The 17,524-nt window shown below is 50.6% G+C and overlaps 1 long non-coding RNA gene across 2 annotated transcripts; it reads left to right on the plus strand.

The window, feature by feature from the left end:
* Positions 1 to 5,737: 5,737 nt before the first annotated feature.
* Positions 5,738 to 6,739, plus strand: LOC128275436 (uncharacterized). Of its 2 annotated transcripts, none has more exons than XR_008269324.1 (4): positions 5,738 to 5,836; positions 6,101 to 6,318; positions 6,394 to 6,460; positions 6,621 to 6,739. It is a non-coding gene; the product is annotated as an uncharacterized LOC128275436 (long non-coding RNA). The 2 variants fall into 2 exon arrangements; XR_008269325.1 differs by having other exon boundaries at positions 5,740 to 5,832.
* The last annotated feature ends 10,785 nt before the right edge of the window (positions 6,740 to 17,524 follow it).

The following is a 17,524-nucleotide window of genomic DNA, read 5'->3' on the forward strand; positions in this document are numbered from 1 at the left end:
CCATTGGTCGAAGCGCGTGTACCAAACCTAGGGATGCACAGGACCTTCTTGTTTTTCCGCGGCAACTTTCCCCGTTTTTTTTTTTGTTTGCTACCAAATTTATTTGGAAAAAAGGGTAAGAAAGTGGTGTTTGTTTGTTCGTGTGTGCTGCTTTTGATCCTGCGCCGGGTCCGGGACGGGCACACGGCGGCCATCAATCACAGCGTCCCGCGAGCTGCAATACACGGCTTACGCTTATCGATTTGGCGAAGCAAATTGATCGCAAACAACGCGGTTCCGGTTCGAAACCGATCTGTTAATTTGGCCCGCAACACGCACAATTCTGCCTCGCTTTGTGTGTGTGACCCAAGAATTGGCTGGCTCAGCGCAAAACAACGTTGTCCGGCCAGTCGTTGCAGTCGCTCGGTAAAAAATGGTTTTTATCGAAAATCTTCAACCCTGACGGCCGTGGCAGCAACAGCAACGCCTCGTTAGACCCCGGGCGAAGGGTCACGAAGAGCGAAGAAGAGCGAAGAAGAAGTCGGGGCCCGAAGAAACGAAAAGAATTAACCCAATTCATATGCAAATCCGTGGCCGCGCAAGACGCGGAAATGCGTGCAGCCGACGGGAAAGGGATAACCCCACGGAAGTGTAAGGACACACCGCGAACCGGAACCACCGCGCGCCGCGCACGAAGGGAGCAGGAGAAGAAAAAAACCTTCGCTACATCGCCAGAAACCTGCTTAACGCCGTGCGGCCGCAGGGCACGACGTTCCGCGTGCTCCTGGCGTCCTGGCTGGCCGCCTAACAAGGCCACCGCCGTGGCGCAAATTAGAATATGAATTTTGATGCCGGGAACCGGGGGCTTTCGGAAGAAGGTTAATTTCGTGGCACGATGCATCTTCGAGTGAGCGTGAAGCAGCTGCGTGTTGAGCGGCGCGACGCGCATGGGAAGCCGCCACTGCATTGCACGCTGACGTCCTTCGGCGTGTCAGCCCAAGTGCGATTCAAATCCGAGTTTAATGCTGTGTTTGGTTTAATGTTTGCCAATTTAAAGAGTCCCTCCGCGCGCATCGATCTTTGGTCGCTTCGATTTTGCTACTCAACTCTTTCTTTCGCTCCTTCGTTTGGCCATCATTTTCCCTTCACTTCTGTTTGTTCCACTTCAAGCGCCTTTTTCGCTTCAATCTGGTTTCGGGCCGGGGCCCTTGTTGTTTACGTGCCTTTACGAGGTTCTCGTTTGCAATCCGGGGCGCCACCCCGCCCAGCAGCGGCCCCGGGTTCGACACAAATTGCATAACTACCGCCTAACAAACTTCCCTGCCGCTGTCGGCTCCCTCTTTTCGCTCCCCGTTCCCGATGCTGAAGTCGACTGACCTCCACGACGGCACATCAACAATTCGCGTTTTTCCTTTTGTTTTTGTTGCTTTTGTGTGTGCGCCTTTTCTTTTGCTTGGGGCCGCCACAGGAGGTTGCAGTAGTGGCCGAGTGTGTGTTTAAAAGGAAGCTCGTAATCGTGCTCATGGCGTAGCTGTTGGCTTTCTTTTGGCGCAGATTGTTGCACTCGACTCGACACTTACCTCTACACGTCCCTCTGTTGATGCTGCTCCGGCCGTTGATCTTCAGCTTCACACGACGCAGATGATGACGACGATGACGACGACGACGACGATATTATGTTGCGACAAACGAAAACGAAAACTTCGCTCGAAAGGTTTAACAATTTTGAGGGTCCCAAATTGGGGATCAGGGTGGGCAAGGTTGCAAGTGCGTTGTTGATGCGGGGGATGGCTTTAGAAAGGATCAAGGGGCTGGTGGCTTACTTCGCACAAGGTTCGGGGAACAATATAAGGAAGAGGATGTTGCTTGCTTTTTTTATATGCCGAAAGTGTTAATTTTGAATAAAATGCGATGCGAAAACGTTTCACCCTATGCTTCACATGTGCGCTCCGTGTCGGGGCTGCGCCTTGTCCGGTTTTCGGGCCTTTTGGAGGGGGCCGAAAACCAAAAGGGGGTCACTCGGGATCAGGTTCGCTCCTGACTCCTGACGGGCCTGGCTACGGGTCCGTCCGATTCGGTGCAATTTTTGCAATCTTTCTCAACACAAAACGACACACTGGACACTGCTGTGGTCACCCTAATCCATCACTTCACTTCTGTTTGTGGACGTCGGTGATGTGGCTCCTGCCGTTGCTTCCGTTGCAACCCTTTGCATGGTGAGGCCGTGCCGCACACCGCTTGTTCCCGCGCTTTAATGCTCCTGCACCACGATCCGTCGCTGCACTTGAGCGCTGCACTTGCACGAGCCCGACTTCGAGCGCCACTGCACTGGACTGCACTGCATTTCGAGAGTTCCGGTCCGCAATTTTTTCTTCGTAATCTTCGGTTCGGCAATCGGTTCACTTCATGTGGCGCGTGCGGTACGCGTTTGAAGAAAGGACGAAGAAGGCTTGAAACTAATTCTACCCGCCGTTCTGCGGGTCGGTAAAAATGGACAATTTCGAACTAAACACGATTTCCAAACGGTATTACAACGCTTCCCCGGTTGGGCGGCCTCACTCCGTTCTCTGGCCGGGTGCGGGTTCCGTTCGGTTAAATTTCGAAAGGAATAATGTCGAGTGTTTTTGGGCGCTTTTCGACGCTTTTCGTGGCCAACTGGGGTTCACTTCCGGTCAACGCAGCTTAGCGTTTTGGAAGGCCGGTTAAAAAAACCCCACAAATCCGGGATCCGGGTCAGACGCACAAACAGGCGCAAAGGCTGCGCGTTAGATTTGCATTCCAATGGACCTTCACATAGCGCGTCCGCTGGTCGCCCGTTTCCGGCACTCACTCCGGGTCTTCACCGGCATGGTCCACGCTGACGCACACGTTCCGCCCGCGGTCTCAATCCACCATCGCGCACTCGCACTCGTGTTCTATTGGCGCTTGCCAATCTGGTCGCCGCGGTCGGCGGTCACCACAGGAAACGCTGCCGGTTCACTCACTGCGAGGCTGGCGGCTCCGGAAGCGATGCATCCACCGGACCACCGCTGCACTGCTGCACTGGTTGCACTTTTTTGCATCACCTCACTGCCGTTCGCGGGAGCTTTTGGGCCGGCTTCCGGTTGCTCGACCGGATGATGCTGGCCGGAACGCTTCACTCACTGCTGATGATTCTACTTCTACTTCTTTAGTGTTTCACTTTCTCACTCGCACACCGACACACCGGCGGAAGTGGACAGGATGCGCTGTACTGAAAAATGCACTGCAAAAAAAAAAAAACGAACACCAGGTTGAAACCACATTAGTAAGGAAGGTCCTTCGCTACGAGGACAACCGGAAACACTTGTGTGTAGGTCTTGCTCCCGGGGTCCCTAACTAAAGTCCTTGGCACAAATGAAAATAATTTTCCATTTCATTCACTCCCAAAAAAAGCTCAAAGTTCAAGCCAACCGCAAAAGAGGAACAGCGTGAACAGGAAACAGAAGAGACAATCAAACAATAGCGGAAAACCGCCACAATCGAAACGGAAACAAAACTCAACAAAACTTCATCAAACTGCAGCGGCCACTTTCCACTTCGGGTCGGCTATTGTTTCTGAGGGTTTCACAATATTGTTCACCGCAGAAAGCTCTACGTCTCGCTCTCGAGTCCATTGCAACCCTAGGCCGTTGCTAGGTTGCCAACTTCGTTGCTGCCCGGTTGCTGCCATCAACCGCGCGAACGATTTTCCACCCAAAATTGCCCGGCTCCACGGGATACCGTTGTTTCCGGATCCATCCAGTTCCACCATCACAAAAGCACACAAACACCGACAGAGAGAACACGAGTTTACCTTGCACTTGCGAAACAATCGCGGAAAAGACTCGCGGACCGCGCGGGGCACTACTGTGTTGCTGTTGTTGTTGTTGGTTACGGTATACTGATGTTGCTCAGTTGCGGAATCCTTCCTACACTTTCCCGGTTTCTGACGTGCGACTTTTTGTTTTGTTTTCGATTCTCGACTTTTTGTTTATAATTTTGAATTTTTCTCGCCTGTTTTTCCGTTAAATTTCGGTCGCGTAATTTCGCGTCGCGGCAGACGGCCTTGCAACCGGGGGTTTTGTGGCTCGCTGCCGTTGCTGCGCTGCGCTGCGCTGCTGCCTGGTTGCTGCTGTGTGGTGTTCGCTGCGGGCGAGTTGTTCGAGTAGTGTGTACCGGGACACGGATTTCACGATGCGCGAGTGCACACACGGCGGACGAACGACGACGACGACGCGCGCTCCCGAGCACCTCCAAAAGCTAGCGCCGAATAGAGACGAATAAACGGCAGCACCAGTCTAGCGCGCTGCGTTTTTCGGCAACCCGAGCCTGCCTGCCTGTGTGTGTGTGTGTGCGGGTCGAGTTGCGCATGTATTTGGGCCTTTTTTTCGGGCCCCGAATTTAGCCCCGCAACCCGACACCACCCCAACCCGACCGCAACCACTCACACATTCAGGCGGGCCGGTTGCCGAAAAAAGCGCACTACCAATACACCACGGCTTCGGTGTGTGTTAGTTCCTGCTCTGTCTATTTTTTGTGTAATTTTTTGGTCTATTCCCACCCCTTGCACCATGGTGGTGGTGGTGGTGGTGAGGCGGGAAGGGTCACCGCAACCTGCCTGCCGCAACCCGTGAATTAGAAACGCAACGCGCACGACGAGGCACACACCAACACCAGCGCGCTCATTCATCCTCAGCCAACGACACGAGCGCTCTCTCTCGCTCTGGCGCCGTCGTGGCAAGCCTGCTCGAGCGGGATGCAGCAACAACAGAGCGCTTCCCCTTCTAATGCTGCGCGTTCCGCGGTCAAGGTTGTGTGGGTTCCCCGAAAAATTAGGCACTCACGAGAATCGTGAGTGTCACCGTGCGTTTTTTTTGTTCGTGTCACCTCTCCTCTTTCGCATTTTATGCTGAGCTCGCAGCTCCCCAGTGAACAATTTTGAGTGCCCGAGGTACCCCTCGGCCTGAGGAAGGGATGAGGAAGGCTGAAACCGAACCCCCTCTGCCTGCGACGAGGAAGAGAAAAGACGGGCAGGCGGGCTCGTGAGGGTCCGCTCGTGGGCAGCGGCGGAAAAGAGCGGAGGAAACCACGAGAGGAGGGAGTTCCACGCGCGAGCTTGTGGGTTTGAATTACCTGGAGAGGAAGGGTGCCAGAGCCGAAAGGCAATACGAACGCGAGCTTGTGGGTTTCATTTACCTGGGGAGGGAAGGGTGCCAGAGCCAACAGGCGAAGCGAACGGACGAGGGAAAGGGAAAGGAATAGAGAAAAAGAGACAGAGCGACACAGACCCGAAACATAGCGTGTGTGGCATTCGGAAATTTTTACAAGTCCAAGTGCATGGTCAGGTAGGAAGGGGAGCGAAAAAATGACACTTGAAAACACATGAACGCATCCATTCTGCGCGTCGTTTGTGTTTTCGCTAACAGGGCTTAAATTTACTTTGGTTTTAACGCTGCTATCGTCAACCTGTGTTTATTAAACAAAAATTGGTGCTGTGTATCGTGATAGTGGAATCCTCCAATAAATACAGTTGGAAGAGCGGCAGTTTTAAGCGACGTGTGAATAAGCGCTACGAAGAACTGCGAAAAAAAACTGTTCGGCGTGAAAGAGTGAAAGTACACCGGGTCCTAGCAACCGTCCACATCTAATTGATGTGTCCCGGTTGCAGGATACCGTTCACAATGAAAGTGAAGAAAGTGACAGTGAAGATAGATTTATACATAGATATTCAACATTTTATTCTTTTTAATTCTTTTTAGAAGGAGGCCTCACTCTGTCGTTCAAGGCGGGGTTTTACGATTGCACGTAAGAATTCAAATTCGTATGTAAGAAAAGTAAATCATCATAAAGTAAGTAAGTAAGTAAATCATCACATGAATCAAAGCATCATAAAGTTTCAGGAACATTTCAAACCTTAATCTATCGTACTTAACCTAATACTGCATTGAAATCAGAACTAATTAAATGTCCCGTTTTGTAGCTCTAACCAAAACTGATCTAAAAAAATCTTCCGTCTTCTTTATTGTAAAAGAAGGATCATACTGCCATACACAACAGTAAAATAGGTGTACCGTCCTTCTATATCTTTTAAATGCTGGTTTCTTTTCATTCGCACGGTTAGCGCGGCCGGACCAAGAAAAGTGTGTAAGCAATTCCCTGGTAAAAAAATGGTCCACTATTTGGAAACACACATCTCGGCCGTTTTCCTGTGTGAGCGGTTTGTATTGTGTGGTTTTATACTTGAACTGAGTGATAAAGTTTTCATCACTGGCCTTGTCTTCAAATTCATCCAATTGTTCAACCGTACTAATTGGACTAAACACGCTTTGGTGACTCATTGTAAGTAACTCCACTTTAGCTTCCGTGGCCATTTGTCTATTTTCAATGTTACGAATTGTCTGCTTCATCTCATAGATCTCGTGCAGAATCCTTTCGGCGACATTGGGTTCCATCATGCGTGATCCTGATAGACAGAATAGAGGTAAGTTTGTTGGACTAACAGACGACAGCAATTCTACTTACGATAGCTTTTAGCGATACAGTAAACTAATGTTGAAAACTTGATTCAATAATGTTGTTGTTGAGAAGGATTGCAAATGCAAAAGTTCTAACAAAACTGTATACTTTCTTCTCTTCTCTAGTGAAATGCTTCCAAGAATACACACCAAGCACGCACCAAACTACGCATCGAACAAAAAGCCGGCTGGAACCATCGAGCACATTCGATGTCAAATCAACAAAAACAATGTGTACGTCACCGACGTCACCGTCACCGTCACCAACGCACTTCACACCCACCAACGCAGCATCGCGCTAGGAGTGCACGAATATAGGTAGGGAAGAGTGAGTCGGCAAGCGAGCGAAAGAGACACAAAAACCCGACAATAAACCGAATCCGAACGTACGCGGGAGAGTATTTTTATTTTGAGTACGAATTGAGAGAGGAATAGGGGAGAAAGAAAATAGAGTACGAAGGAAAGAGAGGGGACACATAGAAAAGAGGGAGAGAGACAAGGGCCACGCGCGAGAGAATTTTGGTCGAAAAACGGCCCATGCGCCATTCGAAAAACTTTTGGGGAACCTGAGTAATCGGTCCATGGAAAAATCATATAGGTTCTTATAAAATTCTTCGACTGCTTCGTGAAGCTTCGGCTCGGGGCACTCAATTTTGCTCACTGGGTCGAATTCGGTTCGGCAGCGCATTGCGAACAGATGATGTGGGCGCTCACCGATTCGTGCAGTGTGGAAAAAAGGCAGCAGCAACACGATTTGTGTCGAAAACTCGCACGACTGTTACATAGGCCGCCCGCTTGCGCTGGGAAGTGCGAACCTATTTACTCCAGCTTCGGGGGTCCTCCGGCTGCTCCGGCCCGGTCCCGGTCCGGGTTTCCCCTACACAACTGCAGCGCGGCGCACAAGGTGTACGGGCGCGAATTGTGCGTGTACGACACGACTAGATTCGTCATTCGTCTACTTCTAGGCGGCCTCTAGCCTCTTTATTTACTCTCCGTTACGCTCAGTGTGTGTGTGCGTAGCCATAAATTTGGCCATTTTTTTGCTCGCCCGCTCGCGTGAGTGACGCTCGCGCCTCACTCGCTGCTCGGGTGTTCTAGGCCGGACGTTTTGGCTGGGCGTTCTACTCCTTTGCCCGTCCGGCTTCTTTGGTAACCCCTTCGCTAGCCGAAACACTCGTGGCCATCGTGGCTACTAACACTTCAAAATTGATAAAACAATTTTTACACCTTATTGTTAGTGGCTAAGAAATGGTTCTCCAAAAATAACTAATAGACGGTAAAAGAATAGAATCGAAACACCGATCATTTTGGCGATTACGCGATTAATTCGACGCACAAATGCACCGCTTTGTGTTTTCGTTTTGTGCGGCACTCACGCACACCGTGGCCCTACCGTACCCTTGGGGCAGGGGGTGGCTGCGGAAAATGGAAGCCCCGCTTTTCCGTGCGCGGCACGCATTTTCGCATGTGCAGTTCCTGTGCACGCGGAACACGGAAACGGCGTGCGCGCCCCATCACTCAGCGTGAGTGAATTGAGATCTCGACCGACCAGAACTCACGCACCAAGCGCAGCGCGAACGATGCGAAAAGTGCGTGAGTGTCGCTTCGGTGGCGGTGAGTGCCAGCACCCACTGAGTGGCGTGTGGCACTCGCCCATAGTGCGTTACACTGTGAATAATTCTGCGCCGAAATCGTAACCGAAATGGTTACCCTATTTTAAATGCAAAACTATCGCTAACTACTAGGCTGTGTATAAAGTTTTGCGGGTCGATACCAGAGAGCGCTGCTACGGGCCTAAATTTTTTTTGCTATATTGGTACACTCTTCATATGAACGTATGTGAAGTTTCATTTCAATCGGCCACTTATATTTTTTTTGACAAGCCATTTAGTAACGACGTCTCACAGTATTTTTTAGAATGGTAAAAATCAGATACCGTGCAGTGATTTCATTTTTATTTTTGAAAGGTTTAAACGCAAAGGAGATTTATGAACGAATGTTAAAAGTGTATAAGGACTCTTTACCTTTAATTAGGTGGTTAAAATGGGCAGTTATGAGTTTAGACATGGTCGTAGTAGCCTTTAAGACGATCCATGTCAAAAACGTCAAAAAACAGACACAACATCGGAAATCGTAAAACAATACAGAACATCGTTTTCGAAAATCGTCCAATCACTGATAGAAATTAAGTACAAGACCTAGCCAACTCATTGAGCAGTATAACCAATATTTTGACTGAAGTTTTGGGTTCCTGAAAGCTGTTTGCAACATGGGTGCCGCATTTGCTACAAACGCATTCGAATGCATCTTTGTTGACAACATTTAAAGCGTTTTCGATTGGATAAAGTGGATTTTGTGCATTGAATCATCACTATTGATGAGGCTTGAGTCTATCACTATGATCCTGAATCAAAAAATGAGGTTAAGGAGTGATGTGAACCTTTTTCTTCAGTTCCCAAACGAGTTCGTCCAGAAATTGCCTAAAAAAATGTTAGCAACAGTTTTGTGGGATGCGAATGTAATTTTGCTAGCGAATTACTTGCAAATTGATAAAACAATACATTTTGATTATTTTTGTAACATTTAAGACCAACTGAAAGTGAAAATTTGTAGAAAAAGACCCGGTTTGCAGAAGAAAAACATCGTCTTTCATCAGGGCAATGCACCGTGTCACAAGAGCATTTTAAAAATGGCAAAAATCCACGAAATAAAGTTCGAATTGTTTGAGTATCCACCCTATTCACCAGATTTGGCCCCTAGCGACTTCCATCTGTTTTCAAACCTAAAAAGATCCTGCGCGGAAAGCGTTTTTTATCAAATGATGACGTCATGGCAGCTGTAAAAAATACTGTGACGTGACACAAATACTGTCGATACTAAATGGCTTGTAAAAAAAAAAAAAAGTGGCCGATTGAAATGAAACTTCACATACGTTCATATGAAGAGTGTACCAATATAGCAAAAAAAAATTAGGACCGTAGCAGCGCTCTCTGATACCGACCCGCAAAACTTTATACACAGCCTAGTAGCTAAACGAATTTTAATGCTTCATGCGTATCATTTATGGTTTATTTCCCGGGGTTTGTTAGTTTAAAATATATTTTTGGAAGTAAACAAGCGCCTATCCGATTCGTGTATCGATATTTTATCAGCACTATCAGCACTATCCGGTGGCCGTTTATCGTGGCTGCAATGTAATTGTTGTTTTAAAATTGTGCTTCGTAATAAATCATTCGGAGCGTGGAGCCTACTGGCAGTCGCTTCGCTTCGCTTCGCTTCGCTGGCACCGCTATTTGGCGATGTGCCATTTTCTGGGTTAAGCACACACAGAGCGCACGCACGATAAGAAAGGCGTAAAAAGCGCATCAATGTTTGCGCGTCCACGTTGCGACCACACGCGCGCTCCTTATCGTGGGGCGGTCATGCCCACCACGGTCCGGAGGCCAACCCGATTAAAGTGCGAATTTTGGAAAGTGCTTTCCGCACTCCTTCGGTGTGCGGCTGCAAACTTTCAACTCCGACACACACGCCACCATTTTGGTCCCCTAATTGCTGTGGCGGAGTGTGTCTTTGAAAATTAAAAATTGATTTATCACTTTTGCCCGAACAAAATGGCACCCGAACCGAGGTGGTTCTAACTTCGAGGCCCGGGCTAGCCCCAAAGGCTCCACGTGGTCCCCCGAGAAACCCTTCGCCGCACGGACGTTGCAGCCCCAAGGCTTCACGAAATTTATTTCCTTCCTCCGGCTGCCCCACCGGCCCACCGTTGCCCGAACGCAGACATTGAAAATCCATTCGACAGCCCTCGGTATGTTTGCAGTCGGTGTCGGCAGTTTTTAAGATTCTCGGACGCGCGGACGACGACGGTCCGCGGTGCGAATCCGCGGGCCTCTCGAGCCTGCCGCCATCCCTTTCGCGCGCACGCCCCGTCTCCGGCAGGGCTCACGCACATCCGCGTGTCTCTCGGTCACACGCCGTCACCGCCTCCCGCGTACACCCCCGGCGGGGTCTAGCGGGCCGCGGGCCGATTGTTGAAACATCTTACGACGGCGGGTGCGTGGTGCGATGATTGGTGCGTGTGGTGTGCGTAAGGCGAGCTCGAAGCTGGCCGCTGATGATGCAAGTGAACTCTCGGCGGCAATATCAGTGCGGTAGTAGTGTTGGTGGCAGAGGCACTAGTATTCGAGTGCTTCTCTCGAGAGCTTGAAACTTTGTCTTCCATCGGTTCTTCGCTTCTTCATCTTTCTATGATCCGTACCGCGTCTATTGATGATCTGAGCTTAGCCCACAAGAGTTGATTTGAATTTAATTGTTTTAAATATTTCCGAGCATAGAAATATGACAAACGTCTTCTAACCAAACCATTCGCAATGAAAGCCTCAAAGGTAGCTACCGTAAGGTAGGCCTTAAAATTTCGGCCCGCTCGGTACGGTCGCTTCGTTAAGCGCTTCTCAGAAACAAGCCAAGAACCAACCAACAATGGTCCCCCTTTAACGCTCAACATTCGCCGCGAGGAACCGCGCTGCTTCGTGGAAGTCCCAGAAAAGTCCTGGCCCGCCTGGTCCGGAAGCAAACGAAGGACAGGGCCGTCGCACTGTAACGAGCAATCGATTAAACGTCACAGCCGTATCATTAGAGCGAGCGAAACGGCGAACCCGAACCCGTCGAAAGTGTCCCACCCACGGCCCACTGCAAGGCGCGTGTTTCGTGGCAAAATTCGAAACTCTAAACCATTCCCACGGGACACGGAAAGGTGGACTAGTGGGTGAGGGGGCAGCAGCACCAGAAGTCGTAGTCGTAGGCCCGCAGCATAAAAGTTCCCGCAAACGCTCCCGAACGCACCGGTCATCGAGCCATGGCCCGTTGGTTGCGAACGGGAAACGAACAAAAAAAGGACTCACGGCAAACACCGGGAACCCGGCAGGGTTCGGGGGCGGGAAGTTCGTTTAGTTGGCAAGTCGAACGTTACCCGCCGCGCTCTTCGCGTTTCCGTTGTCGTCGTCGAAGCAAAATTTCTAATTTGTCCAAAACTCTTCCCAAAGCGGCCACCACCGGATTCCGATCCGGTGGCCACCGTAAGCCGTTCGAGATTGATTATTTGAGTTCGGGGTGGGGGGTGAGTAGTAAGAATGGGAAGCAGTAGGAGCAGAACGGGAATCAATCCGCCCGGAAGTAGAGCACCGAATCCGCTCGGCTCGGCTCGGCTTCCGGTGCTCGAACGGACGAAAAGTTTCCAACAAACGGCATTGGGGGATGGGAAAACCAGAAAACCATCGATCGCGGGGCGTTACGCACTTTTGCCGAAGCCGAAAGTAATTGGAAAGCGGTGCCACGGTGCGGTAAGTAGTTTAATAAGAATCGACTGAAGCTGAAGTAGCTCTGGGCGAACTGGGCGTAGGTGAAAGGTTAAGTGGCGTACAGGAACCCCAAACACGTCGACCAATTTTCATTTCGCTGGAGCGACAGCGAAATATTTTTGAAAACTGCTTCAGATTTCAATTTGCACCGAGCGACGGCTTAAAATTATGCTATGCAAATCTTTCTTAAGCTAGCTCGGAGCTCCGCAAATCGTCAACCTCGCAACCGCCAGCCATTCCGAACCCGGGGGGCGACCTCGTGAATTGGGTTGTTTTTCGTTCGCAAGGTGAATCACGCATTTCTAAACACCCCGTTCTGGCACCCCCGGGGCCGGTGATTTCGATAACCATGGCCAATCGCTGAACGTCAGCAAGCGGCCACGCAGTTTGTGTGAAAGAGAGCGTCTGTATCTTTTAATTATGTCGAAATAAATTTAGAAGCGTACACTCAGCGCGAACGGCGCGGCAAACATAGCCATAAAATAGTTTCTGCCTCTGCGGGAGGGCAACGGACACTGGTGCGAGGATTGATGGTGGTGCCGCGCGCCTCACTGGATGCACTGGGGTCCGACGGTGAGTATGCTTCTATTTTTAAAGTTCCTTTTTTCCCCCATCGGCCGGCACTTTCGTTCAGACACTAAAGGTCCTTTGTTCACATCCACTCAATGCAATGGGTTCGCGGCTGAAAATAATGCCTTTGAAGCATGAAACATCCGTTCAGAGGGGTTAAGTAATTAGTAACACATGAGACTGTTACTCGTTTATGATTATGATTCGGTTAAATTCAATACAATTTAAATTTTAGAGTCTCAAATGTGCTTCAAACGTTTTGTGAACCTTCTTTTCGGACGAAGCAGTATAATTCACCAAACACGGCACAAAGCTCCAAAGCTTCTTACTCAAACCCGCGCCGGCTCACCGGCCGCTGGTGCGGTATTAATTTTTCACTCATTCAAGTGCCGAAATGTTTCGCTTGGCCGCTGGCTGGGCGCGGGTTTTGGCGCGAAAAACCGCCACGCGGAAAAGTGCGGTATCATATGAGCTACCAGGCGTCTCCATTCCAAGCGCACCCGGCGACCGCCGCTTCATGTTCTCTGGCCACAATTGTAGTGTTTGGGTGCGGAAGATTATTTTTAACCCCCCGAGGCAGAAAAACAACGACCCGCTGTCGTCGTCGTCGTGTTGGTAGCAAGTTTTTCTAATATTTTGCCACCCGGTTGGGGTCGGACACTTCCTTTTTTTGCTTCGCATCCTAGAACACGCCGGCAAAGCGCGACGAGTGGGGCAGTTTTTGTTTTCGCACGCGTTTCGATCGTTCGCGGTGCGTTGACCGCAAAATTCGCAACACACGGACACGGACGGGACGTGTGTGCACGCACAAGTGCGTGGCCAGCCAGTCAGCCGAGGCCTGCACACGCATACAAACTTTCGCAAAACTCCGCTGTCAGCCACGGATTGATGTGGGTAACGTTTTACTTTATTTTTCTACCATCCTCCTCATCGCGCCCACTGGAAACTAGTTTTCGGGACACCTTCGGGTTGCCAAATGATTTGCTAGCTCGCGACGATCGCGGTGTTCGGTCTCTGTCCGCGCCGTCACCGTATGCTAATTGATGCGTGCGCGACACGATGATCGAAACGTCAAATAGCAGCAATCGCATCGCAAACGCAGGATACGCACCGTAGGGGTGCGATATTGACCGATCGGCTCGGCTCAAACCGCGGTGTGTTGCGCCGCGCCGTGCGTTTCCGTTGCGTAATGTGGTATTTTTAAAAAGGCAAAAAGACTGCAAAACACGCGAACGATCGCGCGCCCGGATCGAGGGGTTACTGGCCGTTCCTCAAAAGAACCACCTCCATGGGGGGTGTTTCTAACGGCATCGCTACTCGGTTCGCGTCTAGTCGGGCTTTATGCTGCACCACATCATCATTAGAGGGTTCCTAAGGCACGATAGCCACATAGATTAGCTTCCCTCGCCTGTTAACTCCAATCCACCAGCTACTTATCGCTCTTATCGAACCTAATTGCTAGCGGAAAGCTACCTCTTTTATGCTGCGGTTTCTCTAGAAAACCTCCGGTGGTCCGCACCGTGTGCTCCCCGAGGAACTTGACCGCAGTCATGCAACATCGTGTTGTATAATTTAATAACCTACAATTAGCATCGTATCGTATGTTGGCTAATAAATTAGCTCAGTTCCTCGGATATGTTCCGGTGTCAAGTGCTCTGGCAACCTACGAAAGCTCTCTCTCTCTCCGTCACAATCTGCACTCACACTCTTTGTTCGCAATTATTAGTCCGCCTGCTAGCTATTCTAGCTTCGAAAGGGTCTTCGATTGGCCGCAGTCAACATTCGTCGAAAAAGGTGCGCCCATGTGTGTGTGTGCCACGACGCATCAGCAACCGCCTACGAAACACCACACCACAGCGCGTTGAATTGGCCCCCAACTTAACCTTCAAACAGCCGGAGCCAAACACTCGAAACGCGCGCTCCGAAGGGCCACACCGTGAAGGGCATCGGCGGTGTTGGTGGCGGGGGCCGCGGCGACGAAGACCACACACTATAGGACGGGACTATCTTGCTTGACGGGTTTTTTGGCTACGACTCGGAGGGGCTCGTAGAACCGAACCGCTCTATCTTTCCGCCTATTTGAGCAATCTTTCGCGCAACTTCTCATACCCCTTCTTCTTCTTCTAGCGCTTCGCGGTGCGTGTACGCACCAGCGAACGCATTGGAAAGGTTTGCAGTGGCAGCAGCTGTAGCTCCGGGACGGAACAGGTATCGGAACCTGAGCGGCCGAGAAGCGGCCAAGAGCACGACCGCGAAGCAACGAGAAGAAGCAAAGCCACAAAAAACTGGCAACGTTGCACCTCCTCATGATCAGCGTGATGATCGCCATCACCGTCGTCGCCGATGGGCCGAAGAACTAGCGAAACTAGCGAAACAGGTTCGCCAACGCACCATGCGTGCGACCCACTAGGAGGGTCGCTAGGATCTCGACGCCTTTGGCTATCTTTCTCTCTAGAGCTTCTTATTCCTCATTCTGCTAACTTCTCTATCCCTCCCGAAAAGTCAAAAGTGCGTTGTCCCACCGAACAGCCCCCTCTCGAATCGGGTTCCTATCCTTTGTTGGGCGCACTAAAATCTGCAGAAAAAACCAAATACCTTAGAAGAGCTAGGCTTAGGGCACGCCGGCCGGCAAGAACAGGAAAAAGGTTACAAATCTGTCCGGCCTGGCCGGTCGGATTGTTGGGCCGTAAACTATCTCTCCGGCTAGCTCTATCCTGCGGGGGCTAGTTCAGGTTTTTTGACTGCTTTTCTCGAAGCTTCGGATCGAATCCCACCCTGGAACCGCACCACCAAGAAACGCACCTTGAAACGCACCGATCATAAAATCGCCGGCGCCTTTCTTTGCTACTCCAACGAACGCACGACGAAACGAATTAAATAAATACTAAACCGGTGATTCGCGGATCAAACCAAAAGAGATGCCGCCGCGGTTGCCGATTGTGGAATGTTGCTGTTCATTAGCGAGAAGTCGGAGGAGGCTTTGCATCCGAGATCTGCCGTGTAGCGTGCGTGGTGTGACGTCTTCAGCCGAGCTTCAGCTTTGACCGAGTTGGGGCGGCTTCTCACGCACCGGCTTACATACGGCTCGAGTGTCCGTACGGCAATCGGCTGTAAGTTACGGTGCGCGTGGCCTACCCTCGACGGATAGCCTTGACTTTGGCTGCGAGATTTCGAGACCATAGCCCCCCACACACTCTATGTAGTGTTTGACGTGGCGGTGATAGTAGCACAATGACCAAACTAACCCTCACCAAAACCGGGGTTGTAAAACCTTTATAGAGCCCGGCCAGGGCCGCGAGGGTGCTGGGTGCCAACGAAGGGCTCATCAGTATGGGAGACGGATGTGTGTCGTTCAACGGGCCAACGGCAGTTTATGAAAACCTCGCTTTACTTATCGACATCGTGCCCATCGCTTGAACGCAATGAAGAATTATTTGATGTAGAGCTCTTTTTGAAGGTTTTTTCGATTAGGATTTTCCAATGTCCAACATGTCTTGCTAAAGAAACAATTATTTAATGATAAATTTGGTTGACCAGAGAGCTACTTCAACAAGTATTGGCTGAAGAGCCGTAGAAATGTTGTAAACGACCCTCGACAGATCACATCAGGCGTGACTTTTTTCCTTCTGCGATTTTGGTCACTGACAGCGTGATAATGAGAAAGAAGTGACAATGAGACATTACCTAATCAAGTCACTATTGAAAAGTAAACCAATTCGAAACAGTCAGTTTGTTAGTTTTACAGTCTACATAAATAAGGCAGGTTTTGTTATGGGAATCAGTAGAAAACGTAGGAGTTTCAAACTTACCGCTCATCGTTGGTGATTACAAAACTTCATCTTGATTGATTTCTTCAACGAACCACATCAGTTCCGAGGCCTTTTTGAAATATTATCCCCATCAGTCAACAGCGAGCGAATGCAGCGACGCACAATAGAACAATCGGAACACGGAGCACGCACTTTGCACGGAGCACAAGCAAACTATTTGGGATCCAAAAATATTTAAATCACTACTACTCCCAGTATCAGTGGACGGGTTACGGTGCGTCCACTATCCTTGAAGTGTCACCAGGGTGCGGTTGGTCTACAAGTCTAGAGACAGAGAGAGAGAGAGCGCGACTTAGATGGTAGTCGACGCACTCCGCCAAGACGAACCAATGTAGGAGGCAACAGCTTGCCTGCGATACGCACCGGTCAACGAAGAATTTATTACTACCTCTCGAACCTTAGCGGCGTCGGCGGTGGTGCGTGCGGTGACGGAGCAAGCGAAACGGGTGCCTTTAAGGTCTGCAGTCGTTCGCCAGGCGCAACGCAGATGTCGCTGCGAAACGCTGCTCGCGCATTGTCGTCCGCCATCCACCGCGCCACGCCGATCAGTTTACGCACAAGAAACGCAGTGGACAGCGGAGCACCACCGCCACCGACCCCCTCCTAGGCGACCAGCTACGCAACCTATCAAGCTACGCAATGTAAACGCAGGCCGCACGCACCGTACGCACACTGTCAGGGCTTTTTGGCAGGCAGCTCGATACGCAGCTCCGAGCTCAAGATGTTTTACTAATCAGCCCCATCAGGCGGACCCGGACCTGAAGTGACAGGCCCCAAAACCCGCACACACGTGCGTGTGCGGGTTTGTGTCTGTGTCCGTAAGCCGATGCAAAATTAAAACCCCAACAGCAAACGAAGGAAGGCGACAGAACAGAGAGCAGAGAAAAAGGCAGAAAAAAACTAATTCTCAATTTCGCCGCCCTACGCCCAGCTTAGATCTCTAGCACGCTAATATAGAAGGCTTTCGGGCCCCCCCCCCCCCCACAAAAAACAGGTCCAACCGAGGGCATCTACGCATCTTGCCGAGTGCTGCAAACGACGGTGCGTAGGAATGTGCGTGCCAACTTTGGTCGCATCGCGGCGATCGTCGCTGCAGAAGAAACGGGGCCAGGCCAGGGCGCGTCCGTCCATCCGGGCAATAAAGAGGGAGCGCGGTGGACGCGGTAGAAGCTGCGAGGAAGTGGCCTATCTATTGCTAGACGAGCCGAAATTGGGGACCGCAACGAAAACGACAGAGAAACACAACAAACCTGTCCCTATCCTATTTCGGACC

The sequence above is a fragment of the Anopheles cruzii genome, chromosome 3, assembly GCF_943734635.1.
Source record: "Anopheles cruzii chromosome 3, idAnoCruzAS_RS32_06, whole genome shotgun sequence".
Lineage (NCBI taxonomy): Eukaryota > Metazoa > Arthropoda > Insecta > Diptera > Culicidae > Anopheles > Anopheles cruzii.